We start from the raw sequence: 12,700 nt of genomic DNA on the forward strand, positions 1-12,700 counted from the left end.
TGACCCCAGGGAATGGTTGGCGTGTAACCGGCCTAGGACGGAGCATTTGCACAAGATTCCCTAAGGAGGGGCAGGATTCACAGGAGGGGAACAAGGAGCGAGTTCCCCTCTTGCCTTACAAATAGTACTGGTGATAATAAAAAAATTAACCAAAAGAAAAAAGCAAAATCGAGTCACTTTTCAAGCCCGAGGAGATAATAGGAGGAAGCTTTCGGGGAGGTCGCTGGGGTCCCGGAGTGACAGCGAGGATGAGGAGCGAGGGGACAGAGAAGCGCTACCCACCTTCAGTGTTGGGGGGGCACAGGGGTGGAGGAGGGCGAGGCCGTGGGGCAGGAACCCCCCCCGGCTGTGGGGAAGGCAGAGGGCTCAGAGATGCCCGGCTCCTGCTTCCTTGGGGGGGGGTTAGGGGCAGCGCTGCCCCCCTCCTGGCTCCCCAGTATGGCCAGGCTGCCCAGTCCCACTCGCTGACTGGTTTGCCCACGTCACGTGGAAGTGGGCGGCGATGGGAGGGAAGGGGGGGTGAAGGGGGTGGCCGGTATCTGTTGCACCATCAGCCGGGCGCCAGGTTCCATGGCTGTAGAGAAGAGGGGAGGAAAAACAAACAATAAAAAAAGGAATAAAATAAAATAAAATAATAAGATCAAACCAGCCCCATGGGCATGGTCCCACCAGCTGGGCAGCCTCGCGTGCCTGCGCACCCCAGGGATGCCCGTGTCCGGATCCCAGAAAAAATCAGGGGGGTTTTCTGAGGAGTACAGACACCCCCCAGCCCCCCAATCCCGCCGGAGTGACCCCCTTTCTCTGGCGATATTGCACAACGGGGATTTTCCCGTGCTTCTGCCCCAAACCGTGGTCCCAAATTGTAGAGTGAGGAGGGGCCAGCTGGTCCCTCTGTCCCTGCGGGCTTTGGGGGTGCTCGCCCCAAACTGGGCACCCTTTCCTGTCCCTCCATGCTCTGATGGGTTTAAAGGTTAATGATGAAGTGCATCGGGGGTGCTGCACCCTCTACAATTTGGGGTCCCAGTCCCACGCGGGGTTCAGCCCCCCATCCACAGCCCCCCCTCCCCAGGGGCTCATTTCGCTCTGGAGTCTCTCCAGACATCCGGGGGTCCCACTGCCCCGTTTCCCGGGAATAACTCTCACACCATTAATATTTCCCACACTCTGGAGCTTCCCGTGGAAATCTGGGGTTCCTACCCTAAGTCTGTGTGTGTGGGGGAGATGTCAGAGGATTTTGGTGCTTGGAAATAAAAATGTTAAATTAAAATTTCAAATCTCCGTTTGTAAGACACGGGGTGGGGGGGGAGAGGGAATGGGAAAAGCGATTTATTGAAGGGGGATGGAGGGTGAGGAGAGCATTTAGGGGCTTCTTCAGGGTTGGGAATGAATTCCCGGGGATGTGGGATCCCCTCATCCTCCACCCTCACGTTATTCTGCAATACACAGGGGGCACAGGGACTCCCCAAACCCCTAGAAGTGGGAAAACGCAGATGGAGATAACCCCAAATATCTGGATGAAAATATTTATAGCCCCGTATAGAAATAAAATTGCAGGCACAGAAATACATAAGAAAGAAACATCCGCAACGATGTCTCTGTGGGTATTTGTTCTTTCAGCACACGGGGGAAAATATATTACTAATAAAAGGTGTGTAATTTTATACAGATCGATAGAAAATTAAGTATAAACGGGGCTTAATGTATGTTATAATTCACAGGAACGTGTGTTACATGCAAACATAGAGGTACTGTCATACCTAAATAATTTATTGTTTATAATTTTTAACGCCCTGTGGTATTGTTTTTGTATATATGTAAATTATGAACTATATAAAAATAGTCATACAACATGTAAACTAGAATGTTTAATAATTCACATATAATACATAAACATGTAAATGCGTATATTTAAAAGTATGTACGAATACATGTATACATAAAAATATGCTTAGCAGCACATAGGGAAAGAAAGGAGAATTAAATATATTGATGTCTCTTTTGATATCCGTTCTCCGAAGCAATGCCTATCCAGATGTGCCAGGTTCGGGACACTCATCTTTCCTTCCTTTGCAAAATCCCTGACGGTTTTCTCTCCCACAGCAGCGATTTCCTAAAGATTCCTTGAATTCCTACAGAAAAGCAGCTCTTTCCTTACTAAAAAGAAATATTTTTTTTACAAAAAAGTCACAAAAAGCGAAAATGCAATTTAAACTGCTTAAACCCGCCCAAGCAGCAAAGCAGCAATACCAGGAGCAAAGAAGATTTCAAGGATCTGTTTTGCCTTTGCTACTTGCAGGAAAAAAGGTACAAAAGCAATTCCCGTGGATTGTTTCGCGTGCGTGTGGCCGGATCCAGCCTCTTTCCGCGGCGAATTATCGGTCGGCAGAGCCGGGAATCGCGGGGAGGCTCATCCCGAAATTCGGAGAGGTGAGGAACCGCACCGAGCCCAGCCTGGCGTCACCCAACAGCCGGCACGGAGAGGATGGATTTAGGACACAATTTCTCCCGGAAAAAGGAGATGGGACACAGCAAAGTGCAGCGACAAAAAAAAAAAAAAAAAAAAAAAAAAAAAAAAAAAAAAAAAAAAAAAAAAAAAAAAAAAAAAAAAAAAAAACAAAAAAAACACCAAAAAGCCTAAACCAAACCCAAAATCTGCATGCGGTAGAGTTTTTTTTCCTCCTTGCGATTAACGAAATCTGTGTGAAAATAACCCAGAGGAGCAAACTTTGGCCTTGCTTCTCTCCGTTCAAACCTCCAGTTCTGCCCCAGCCAGGAAAAAAATCTATGAGATGCCTATTTTCAAGGGGGTTTTTTTGTTTTGTTTTATTTATTTCCCCGTATCGAACTTAGTTCCGCGGTGGTTTTAGAGTTAAAGCTCCCGATGCTGATGCATGGATTAAAAAAAACAAACTTCCCCTCCAAAAAACCAAAAATAATTCATTCAAAACCACTTTAGAAACTGGAGAGGGGCAGGGGGCGGAGGGGAGAAAGTTGATTTAAATTTTTATCTGTGCTAAAAATCGAATTTTTAAAACAATCATGAAGAAAAGTGGTTAAAAATAGGGGGAAAAACCCAGCGGGGGAAATGTGGTTTTAGCAGAGCAAAAGGGATAAATGGGGCCGGCGGCTGCTGCATATTGGGCATTTGGGAGTATTTGGAGATTTTATTAGTATTACCTTAATTCTTTTATTTATTCCTTGCTTTGGCTACAGCCGGGAAGGGTCTGGAGGAGGGGGCTGGGGAGAATCTGAGAGTTACAGACTCTGGGAGGGGATCGGCCACCCCGGGACAGCGGAGAGGGGACAAATCGGCTCCAAAAATCCGGTGCCTACGGCTGGGTGGCATCTGCGGGAGGTATGGATCAGCTATAGGTATCTATCTATAGGTATCCATGGGTATCTATCCGCAGGTATCTATCTGTGGGTATCTCTAGGCTGTCCCTGGCTTGTGTTAGAGCAGCCGGAGCAACTGGGAAGGGAAAGGGGGGTCCCAAGCCGGGGGCACGGCACGGCTGCACCCCCGATTTTTTGGGGCTGTGCGGCAGGACCGGGGTGGTTTGGGAGGGGGGAACGAGGAGGTCCCCGGGAGTGGGGGACGAGGCTCCCTGCGAGCCAGGAGACGTCTCGGGACGGCATCGCCTCCTCCCGCCCCCTTCCCACCCGTCTGGGGGGGGCTGGGGATGGACAGGGGGGTGCTGCCCCCGGCCCTGCCCCTCCAGCCCTCTCCAGATCCAGCAACAGGGGGGAAATCCCGAGAGCCAACCCCTCCTGGAGCTGTGCGGGGGGACGGATGAACCCCCCGCCCTCCTGGGGGACAAATCCTGGACCTTCCCCTCTGGGGAGCCTTGGAGTCCCCGCTCTGGGACCCCTCTGCACCCCCCTGCCCGCAGACACCTCTCAGGACACCCCAGCGCAAGGAAAACCCACAGGACGCTGTGGAGAGTGCAGCTGGCAGGGACAGAGGGACAGCCCCGCAGAGAGGGACCGTCAGCAGCTCTCGGGGGACCCCGCTGTGGCTGCCACCCCCGGCCCGGCTTAACCAAAGCTCTTGTCGCGCCTTTCAGAGACACTTTCCCAAACAAACGTCACGTCTGTTTACGGGACGGCAGTGGTCCTAAAATGCCACCAACCCCCCGCCTCCTCCCCCATCCCAAAGGCCAGGTAGTGCCCTTCGCAGGAGGGTGGCCAAGCATCATCACGGCTCAGCGGAGCTTCAGGCGAAAGTCTAAATCCTTTCTGACCACCCCCTCTACCCCCAAATACCATATTATTGCTTTTTCTTGGGGTTTCCCCCCCCCCTTTTTTTTTACCCCCAGTGGAAATAAGTACAAGTGACTTCCTCAGGGACAAATCCGTGGGATGCAGAGGGGCGTGGAGCAGCGATTTGTGCTCTGATGCAGCAGGAGGGGAGAGGCTGAGAAGTGAGGGTTAGTGCCGTGGAAATTGGGGGACAGGCAAAATCCAAAATCCATCTGGAACGGGGGTTTTAGGAAGTGAGGATCTCTAGGAAACGGGAAACACAGGACATGTGGTGCCCTGCGTGTCTGTGCCACTGTGTGTGCGTGCGGGGGGACAGATGTGTCCCAGAGAACACTGAAAATTCACCACGGATCAGTGCGCTGCATTCCTGTCAGCTTTACTGCCAAAATCCAGTCAATTGAGCCTAAAACGTCAGGGCTCCGAACTTCCCTGTCTGGGATTCTCTGGACTGGTGGGGAGATGTGAAAGCTCAGCTCAGAGGGACCTTCCCCCGGGGACAGGGGCTGTGCCACTGCGGTGTGACGAAAGTCTGCGTGGCATCTGCGGACACACGTCCGCCGTAGATGGGGGATCCCCCGGGGCCACCAGCACGGGGGCGAGTGGGGGAACATCGCCCGCGGTGGAGGGGAACCCGCTGGGGACGAAGGGGGAGCGTCACCAGCCGAGCTCCTGTCGCCCACTCGCAGCGCCCTGCGCACGTGTGGTTGTGCTGTCATCATTGTCACCGCCCTTTGAGGCAGTGACAGTGAAACCACCCGTGCGGAACGCACCTGCTGTGACATCCCGGCTGCCGGGGACTGACCGGCCCCGGCAGAGCCCTGCGTGTCCGGTAGGAACGGCAGCGGTGATGGAAAACCCCTTCCCATTCTTGGGAAGGCTGGAAAAGCCTCGTGCGTCAGGCGGGGAAGGCTGCTGTGCCTGGAAATGTCTGGGATGGAGCCCTGGGAATGTGGAACCCCAGCCAGTATCACCACCCATCATCTATCTATCCATATATCCCTATATCCATCATCTATCCATATATCCCTATATCCATCATTTATCTATATATCCATTTATCCATCATTTATCTATATATCCCTATATCCATCATCTAGCCATATATCCGTATATCCATACATCTCTGTAACTCATTCCTGCGTCTTATTTCCTTTTTTGTGCCCATCGACTTTGCCAGAATATCGATTTATTTATCCATCTATTTATTCACGTGTTTATATCTCTCTCACCAACGTGTTTTACCTTCCTGCTCGCCTGTACCTCTCACTGAGTGCCCTTACCTGTCACTGTGGAGTCCCCTACACCCCTGTACCCCCTTCCAGCCCCCTTGACCCCCTCACTCTGCCCCACCGGGATGTTCGTAGCCCCTCACAATGATGCTGCGTCTATCCCAGACCCATGGGGGAATGCCGGGATCCCTGGATAATCCTGGTAATCCTGAGAGGTTACCTGCAGCCTGACCCCCGTGGGGCTCTGCGCCCCGATTTCTCTCCCTAAATACATCCCGGCTGCATGGCGCTGCCTCCAAGCCCACCTTCGGGGCTCTCCCTGCTCTCAGCCCGCGCTCCGGGCCGTGCCAAGCCGTGCCGTGCCGGCAGCGGTGCCGTCGGGGCGGCGGGGCCGGGGCTGTCAGCCCCTATTGATGAGGTGTGGGCTGACGGCGGCGAGCGGCGGCCGCCGGCTCCGCTCCAGACTCCCCGGCGCTGGGGTCAGTGCCCCGGGCAGCGCCGCCGCCGCCGGGAAGGGAAGGGCTGCAGGGCCGGAGCCCCAGGCGATGCCCCTGCGCTCCCTCCGAACATCGCGCACCGCGTGCCGGGAGATGCAGCGCCGAGGTTGGATGTGGTGATGGAAAAAACAAAAAAAAAAAAAAAAAAACAAAAAAAAAAAAAAAAAAAAAAACCAAAAAAAACCCAGTCCTGACCCAAATCTTACGCCCTCAGGGTGAGGACAGAGGTTTTGTGGCTGAGTTCCTTCTGGGCTGAAAAAATTGTTTCTCTGTCTGCACCGATGGTTGAATTGCACAGTGGTTGAACTAATTCACTTATTCTGGAGAGAAAAGCAAAAAAGAGGTAGATTTCACATAAAAGTAAAGTTACAAAGCCAAAATAGTTTTTCATGCCAAAAAATCCAAGCACCGAATTTCCAAGCCCAGATCCATGTGAATTGCACTCACATGAGCCAAGGACAAGCAGGATTTCATGTGCAGGCAGTGCTGGCGGGACTGAGTGGTAGTGCTGGAGGATGGTTTGACCTTGGACAAGATGCCAGTCAAAAAAAAAACCAAAACATCGACAATTTTAAAAAGGAAAGCTTGAAAAAAAAAGGTGAAAAAATGTCTGGTCTTTTCCAAAAAGGAAAAAACTCCCTGGTGCAGGGTAAATTTGTGATCTGCGGTTGGCAATGTCCTCCAGCAAGGGACACTGGGGGCAGGTGGGACTTTCTGGGAATTTTCCTCTCTTCACCTAGATTTGCAAATGTTTGAATTCCCTGAAATGATTCCCTGAATTCCCTGAACTTTGGACACTGGGCTGGAACTCAGCCTCTCCCAGATCCCCTGGCCTCAACTCTGCAAAGGAAAGGAGGACTCAAAGGACTGTCCAGCCTTGGCACAGCTGCCCAGGACAGTGGTGGCATCTCCATCCCTGGAGGGATTTAAAAGGTGTGTGAGTGTGGAATGCTGGGACAGGGTTCATTGGTGGCCTTGGCAGTTTTGAGGGAATGGTTGGACTCAGTGATTTTAGAGAGCTTTTCCAACCTAAGCAATTCCATGGTTCTGTTAAGTGCTGCCAGAGTTCCTTCAGATTATATTTAATTTCCATGTCATCTACACAACAATTTCTGGAGCTGAGGCAGCAACATGGGATTTTTTTCGTTTCCTAATTAACATCCACCCAATTTTCCAGAAATATCCCACCAAAGCCCCCTTGCACTGCTGTTCTCCAGCCAACCAAACATTGCAGCCTTCCCTGGTGTCTCTCAGGGCAGCAGGAATTTAGACTATGCCACTGGGATTCTTATGGCTGCACAAATAAAGATCCCAGTTTCCTTCTACCATCAGGAATATCCTGCTCCTTCTTCTTCTCCTCTTTTGGGTTTGTAAAGAAAAACATCCCTGGTGTAATATTTTTGATGCACCAGTGCTACCAGAGAGAAGCAGAGTTGATGCTCTCTTAAATCTGCTGAAATCCAGTCTGCCTTTGGCTTTTGGACCCATCCTGCAGCTTCACACCCACCCAGGAATGCTGTCCAGGATGGGAAACCCTGGGTGAGGGTGGCATTTTGTCATCCACGGGGAAAAGCAAGAAAATACACCACAGGCTGTAATTGTAAAAGGCACAGTGACACAAAAGTTCATTTTATCAGAAAATGATAATGTCATCAGGCAAAACTCCAGTGCAGTATATGGGGAAAGAATACTCAGGTATGTTGCCAAATTTATGTGTAATTAGCCCTCGTTCTTAGATCGTTATTGCAGTGTTGATATTATTAATAAACTGAGGTGTCTGTTGGGCAGCTGATGCACCTCTGAGTTTTCATGCACTGAACAAGTCAGGAATTATGTGATTCCCAAGACTCACAGTGCAGCAGGAGAGAGATGGAATCCCAGACAATGGTTTAAGATTTGGAGGGTTTTAGTTGAAATGAACAAAAATCCCACCAAACCAGTCAGAGACAGGAGAATTCTGGACTTGAATGTGTAGTTCTGGCTGTTGTACAGAATCAGGGAATCATGGAAAGGTTTGGGTTGGAAGGGACCTTAAAGATCATCCAGTTCCACACCCTGGCCATGGGCAGGGACATCTTCCACTATCCCAGGCTGCTCCAGGCCCCATCTAACCTGACCTTGGACACTTCCAGGGATCCAGGGGCAGCCACAGCTTCTCTGGGTACCCTTTGCCAGGGCCTCCCCACACTCACAGCCAGTAATTCCTTCCCAATATCCCATCTATCCCTGCCCTCTGGCAGTGGGAAGCCATTCCCTGTGTCCTGTCCCTCCATCCCTTGTCCCCAGCCCCTCTCCAGCTCTCCTGGAGCCCCTTTAGGCTCTGGAAGGTGTTCTAAGATCTCCCCAGAGAATTCCCTTGTCCAGAAATCAGCTTTTGGTTTGCATGACAGAGCAGCTCAGGCTCGGCTCCATCCTGTCCTCCCCACCAGGGACAAGGTGGACAAAGCAGATTTGGTTCAGTACAGAAAGACAAAGACATCTCAAAGGGACAGCACTTTCCATGGGCTGGAAAAATGTCCCTGAAGTGTCACCCTTGCTGGCAGCCAGAAGCACAAGTGAAGGGTGGCTGCTGGGCTCTGCAGTGATAACTGATCCTGATCCTGAGTTTGTCTTTGCCACAAAATCATGGAATCACAGAATGGCTTGGGTTGGAAGGGAACTTAGAGATCATCTGTATGTCCCTGGGAGTCACTCCTTGCCTGTGTGACACCAATATCAGGCTGGATCCTACATTTTCCTTATTTTCTTTTTCTTTTCTCTTTTCCAAAAGATCCCATGGCACTTTATAAAGATTACCACATTTAGCCTCCCAACAGCACTGCAGGGTGGGTGGATCTTATTATCTGGGAAGACAAGGGGAAGGGGGATAAAAGGCCTTGTGGGGGACAGCAGATCCAGGACAGGACCCATCCCTCCCAGAGCACTTAGTCCCGTGCCTTTTCACAGGATTATGGATTTTTGGCAGAACAGCTGTGAAATCTCACTGTAATTCCAGCAAGACACTGGAGGCATTGGAGCATATTCCAGTTGTTAACATCCAAAGATACCTAAACCAGCATGGATAAATGGTTGTAGGCATCCCACAGAGGGCTCCTTCCCAAAATATCTGCTCCTGATGAACTGACTTTTTCTGACAATGAAAAAAGGTTCATTTTCAGCACCTTTCCATCCAGTTTGTGGTAAAACTGCACACGTAATGTTTACTCCAGGAAAACATCCATGAAAGAAGAGAACCCATTAAGGAACACTTTTTTTTTTTCTTTCCCCCAGTGGAAAATCCTCCCAAAATCAAAGAAAATGTTATTTGTGTTCCATCTGGAAGAGGTGGAAGTACAAAAACAGCAAACTGGAACTTTCAATATTGGTTGTTTCTGGCTGGACAAAGTTCCAAAGTGTAATGATTGGTGTTTTTTTTAATTTTCTTTTTAATTTAATTGAATTTTACTTTCACTTTGGGCTTTTTTGGTTGGCTTTGGTTGGTTTGCTTGTTTTAAGAAAATTCTAAGACCTTTCTGGATGAATTGCTGTTTCAACTCAATAAAAAGAAAAGCTGGGCTTGATCTACTCTAAGCAAGAAGTTAAAATGTTTCTAATTATTTTACTAATTATAGATGAAGAAATGTGAGTTATTTTCCTTCTTGTTTTGGGGGAGGGTGGTTTGTATAGAGAATAAAGAACATTTTCAGAATTCAGCCTTCTTTTTGCATTAAAAAAGCCTTGACTGTTCACAGTGTGCAATGGGAAAACCACAGCAGGGGCAAAAGTTGTTACATTTTATACAATTTCAAGCAAAACCAAAATACACAAAAGGGGAAAAAAAGCCAAAAAACAACGGGGCTGTTTGTGTTTTACTCTTTCTTCCTTGCTTTTCCTCTTGCATGGAAAATTAAAAATATGAGAACGACAGATCTCCAAGACAAATACCAGGATATATAAGAAGTCCACAGTGGTTTATTTCTATTTTGGCATCAGATTCCTAGTTTTACCATCACCCCTTGAAGATGTTTTTTGTACTCACCGCTTCTTTGAGCAAATCCCATCATCACAGAGGGGTCACATTGTTCCTGTCCTTGAGGTTGTAGACAAGAATCTCTTAGGAAGAACAGAGGATTTGCTCCCTGGAAGTGTCCAAGGCCAGGTTGGACAGGAGCAGCCTGGGATAGTGGAAGGTGTCCCTGCCCATGGCTGGGGTGGGACTGGATGAGCTTTAATGTCCCTTCCAACCCAAAACATTCTGTGATTTCATGGTTCTGTGGTTCTTTGATTTCCACATTTCATATCCCATTTGGATTAAATCACAGGGGTTTTTTGATCACACCCCAGAATCTTCCATTTCCCAGTGGCTGGTTGTGTGAAGAACATCTTTGGGTCTCATCTGCACCTGCCTCATTTCCTGCCTTTTGTCTGTCCTTGGGATTTCACCACCTGATCAGAGGTGATGGGAGTTAAGATGCCATCAGAGGATCATGGAATCACAGAATCACTGAAGTTGGAAAAGACCTCCAAGACCATTGAGGCCAACCTGTGACTGATCCCCACCTTGTCACCAGCCCAGAGCACTGAGTGCCACATCCAGTCATTCCTTGGACACTTCCAAGGATTGTCCCTCTCCACCAGTTACTGACAATAATTTGGGCACCACTGGGAAGCATCTGAAGATGGTCCAGCTGAGCCTCCAGGGCAGGACCTTTTGTGAAATGCTCTTTGTTTCCTTCCCCTGTAGCTGGCCACCAATAGTGTCTATGTGGTGAACACATCTTCTGTTGGTGAAAGGATTTTTTTTTTTTAATTCTGGGGCACTTTCATATTTTTCATGTTGGGAAAAAAAAAAGGAAGGAAAATATGTATAGCTTTTTTCCTATTTTTCTCTTCTTTTTTTTTTCCTGCTTTCTCTTTCCCCCCCCCCCCCCCCCTCTAATTTTTTTCACTCTGCTGCTGATTTGATGCTGGAGCCCAAACGCCTTATACTGACATTTGTGAAAGAAATAAAAGAGAATTATTTAGGGGAGAACTCTTCCCTTAAGATTTGGCTTCTCTTTGAGCCTGGATCATCAAGAGCTTTTACTTTTTGTTCTTTCTTCTTTTCCACCCCATTGTTGCCCTGTCAGGTGGGTCCTGATCTGATCAAGGTCTCCTCATATGTCCTTATCTCCTCCCCACTGACTGGAAGAGGGTTGCTGGGTAAATAAAGCTTAGCAAGCAGTCACGTCTTTAAAAAGATATTGGGAATTTAGATGGAAAAGTGTCTCTGACCAAGGCTTCTGTGTTCAGCTGCCAGCACAAAAACACGCTGAGCTGGTGCAGTGCTGCTGGAAGAGAAGGATGTCCTTAAACTTTGGGAATTCCAAACTTTGGGAATTCCAATTTAAATTGTCCTGGGATTCTGCAGAGGCCACATCACCCTTTCTGGGACCTCAGCTGTCCATCTGCTCAAATAAAGGTAAAAAAGCCCCGTGGGGCAAAGCCTTGACTGGACGTGCTCTCCACACCGTCAGGATCTGGGATGGCACGAGCCCAGGGGGACATTGAGGACATTTATCCCCACACCCAGCCCACAGACAAGGCAAGAGGGATTTGGCCACACAAACAGAGATTTATCCATTGATCAAAACGGTCCTGAATGGGATTAGGGATAAGTCTATCAGCAGAGAGGGTTTGGTGTCCTCCCTGCCAAACGTGGGGGGCTGATGCCGCTGATGAGTTGATAATCTTGACCAGAGGAGTTATCAGGGCTGGGGACAATGTGAGGACATGAGCAAACACTGGGCAGTGGCACCTCAAGAAAGGCTCTGGGAGTCACTGGGGGGATGTTATCTCACAGGGCAGACCCTGGGAGCCTCTTTCCCCTGCATGGTGGGATCGGTGACTGCGGCAACCTTCGGACATGAAAGACTGAGGGTACAACGTGAGGGTGTTTGGCCAACAATGCTGGAAAATCAGTGGGCAGAGCAGAAGTCCTGCACTCTCTCATGAAGTGAAATCATCAGTTCTCAGCCCACCTTCTGCAGAATCATGGAATTTTTAGGGTTGGAAGGGACCTTTGGAGATTTTTAGTCCAACACCCAGCCAGGGCAGGGTCACCTGGAGCAGGCGACACAGGAACGTGTCCAGAGAGGGAGAGTCCACACCCTCTTTGGGCAGCTCTCCCACCCTCACAATGAAGAATTTCTTCCTCATGTTGAGGTGGAGCTTCTTGTATTTTATTTTATGGCCACTGCTTCTTGTAAACTTGTGCACATCTGGGCTGGAGAAGGCTGTTGGAAAAGAGTCTCTGTGTTATCTGTCTGTAACCTCCCCTTTAAAAATGAGGTTGGGTGAATGTGCTGGCTGCACGTCCCTCCAGATGAGATTTGCATCGACTGATTCATTCAAGCCGAGCTTGGCAGAGGGGTGGAGACCTGTAGGCAGGAGCAGAAATAAGCACTGGCTATCAGGATTCACAGACTGGCTGAAGACAGCTCAAATCTGTAGAAAATCACAGCATTTTATTCCTGCCTTTCCCAAATGAGATCCCAGAGCCCAGACAGCCCCTGGAAAGTTCACACCTTTAAATGTTCTCATCAGAGGAGAAACAAATGTCCAGAAACTTGGCAGTAATTGGATCACCAAGTGCAAGCTCCTGATTAGATCAGGAGTCTTCTGCCAGGGTTTTACTGAATCAAAAGAAAGGATCAAACGACTGGAAGAGGGAGCAGCTCTTCATTTAAACTTCAT

The sequence above is a fragment of the Haemorhous mexicanus genome, chromosome 3 (assembly GCF_027477595.1).
Source record: "Haemorhous mexicanus isolate bHaeMex1 chromosome 3, bHaeMex1.pri, whole genome shotgun sequence".
NCBI lineage: Eukaryota > Metazoa > Chordata > Aves > Passeriformes > Fringillidae > Haemorhous > Haemorhous mexicanus.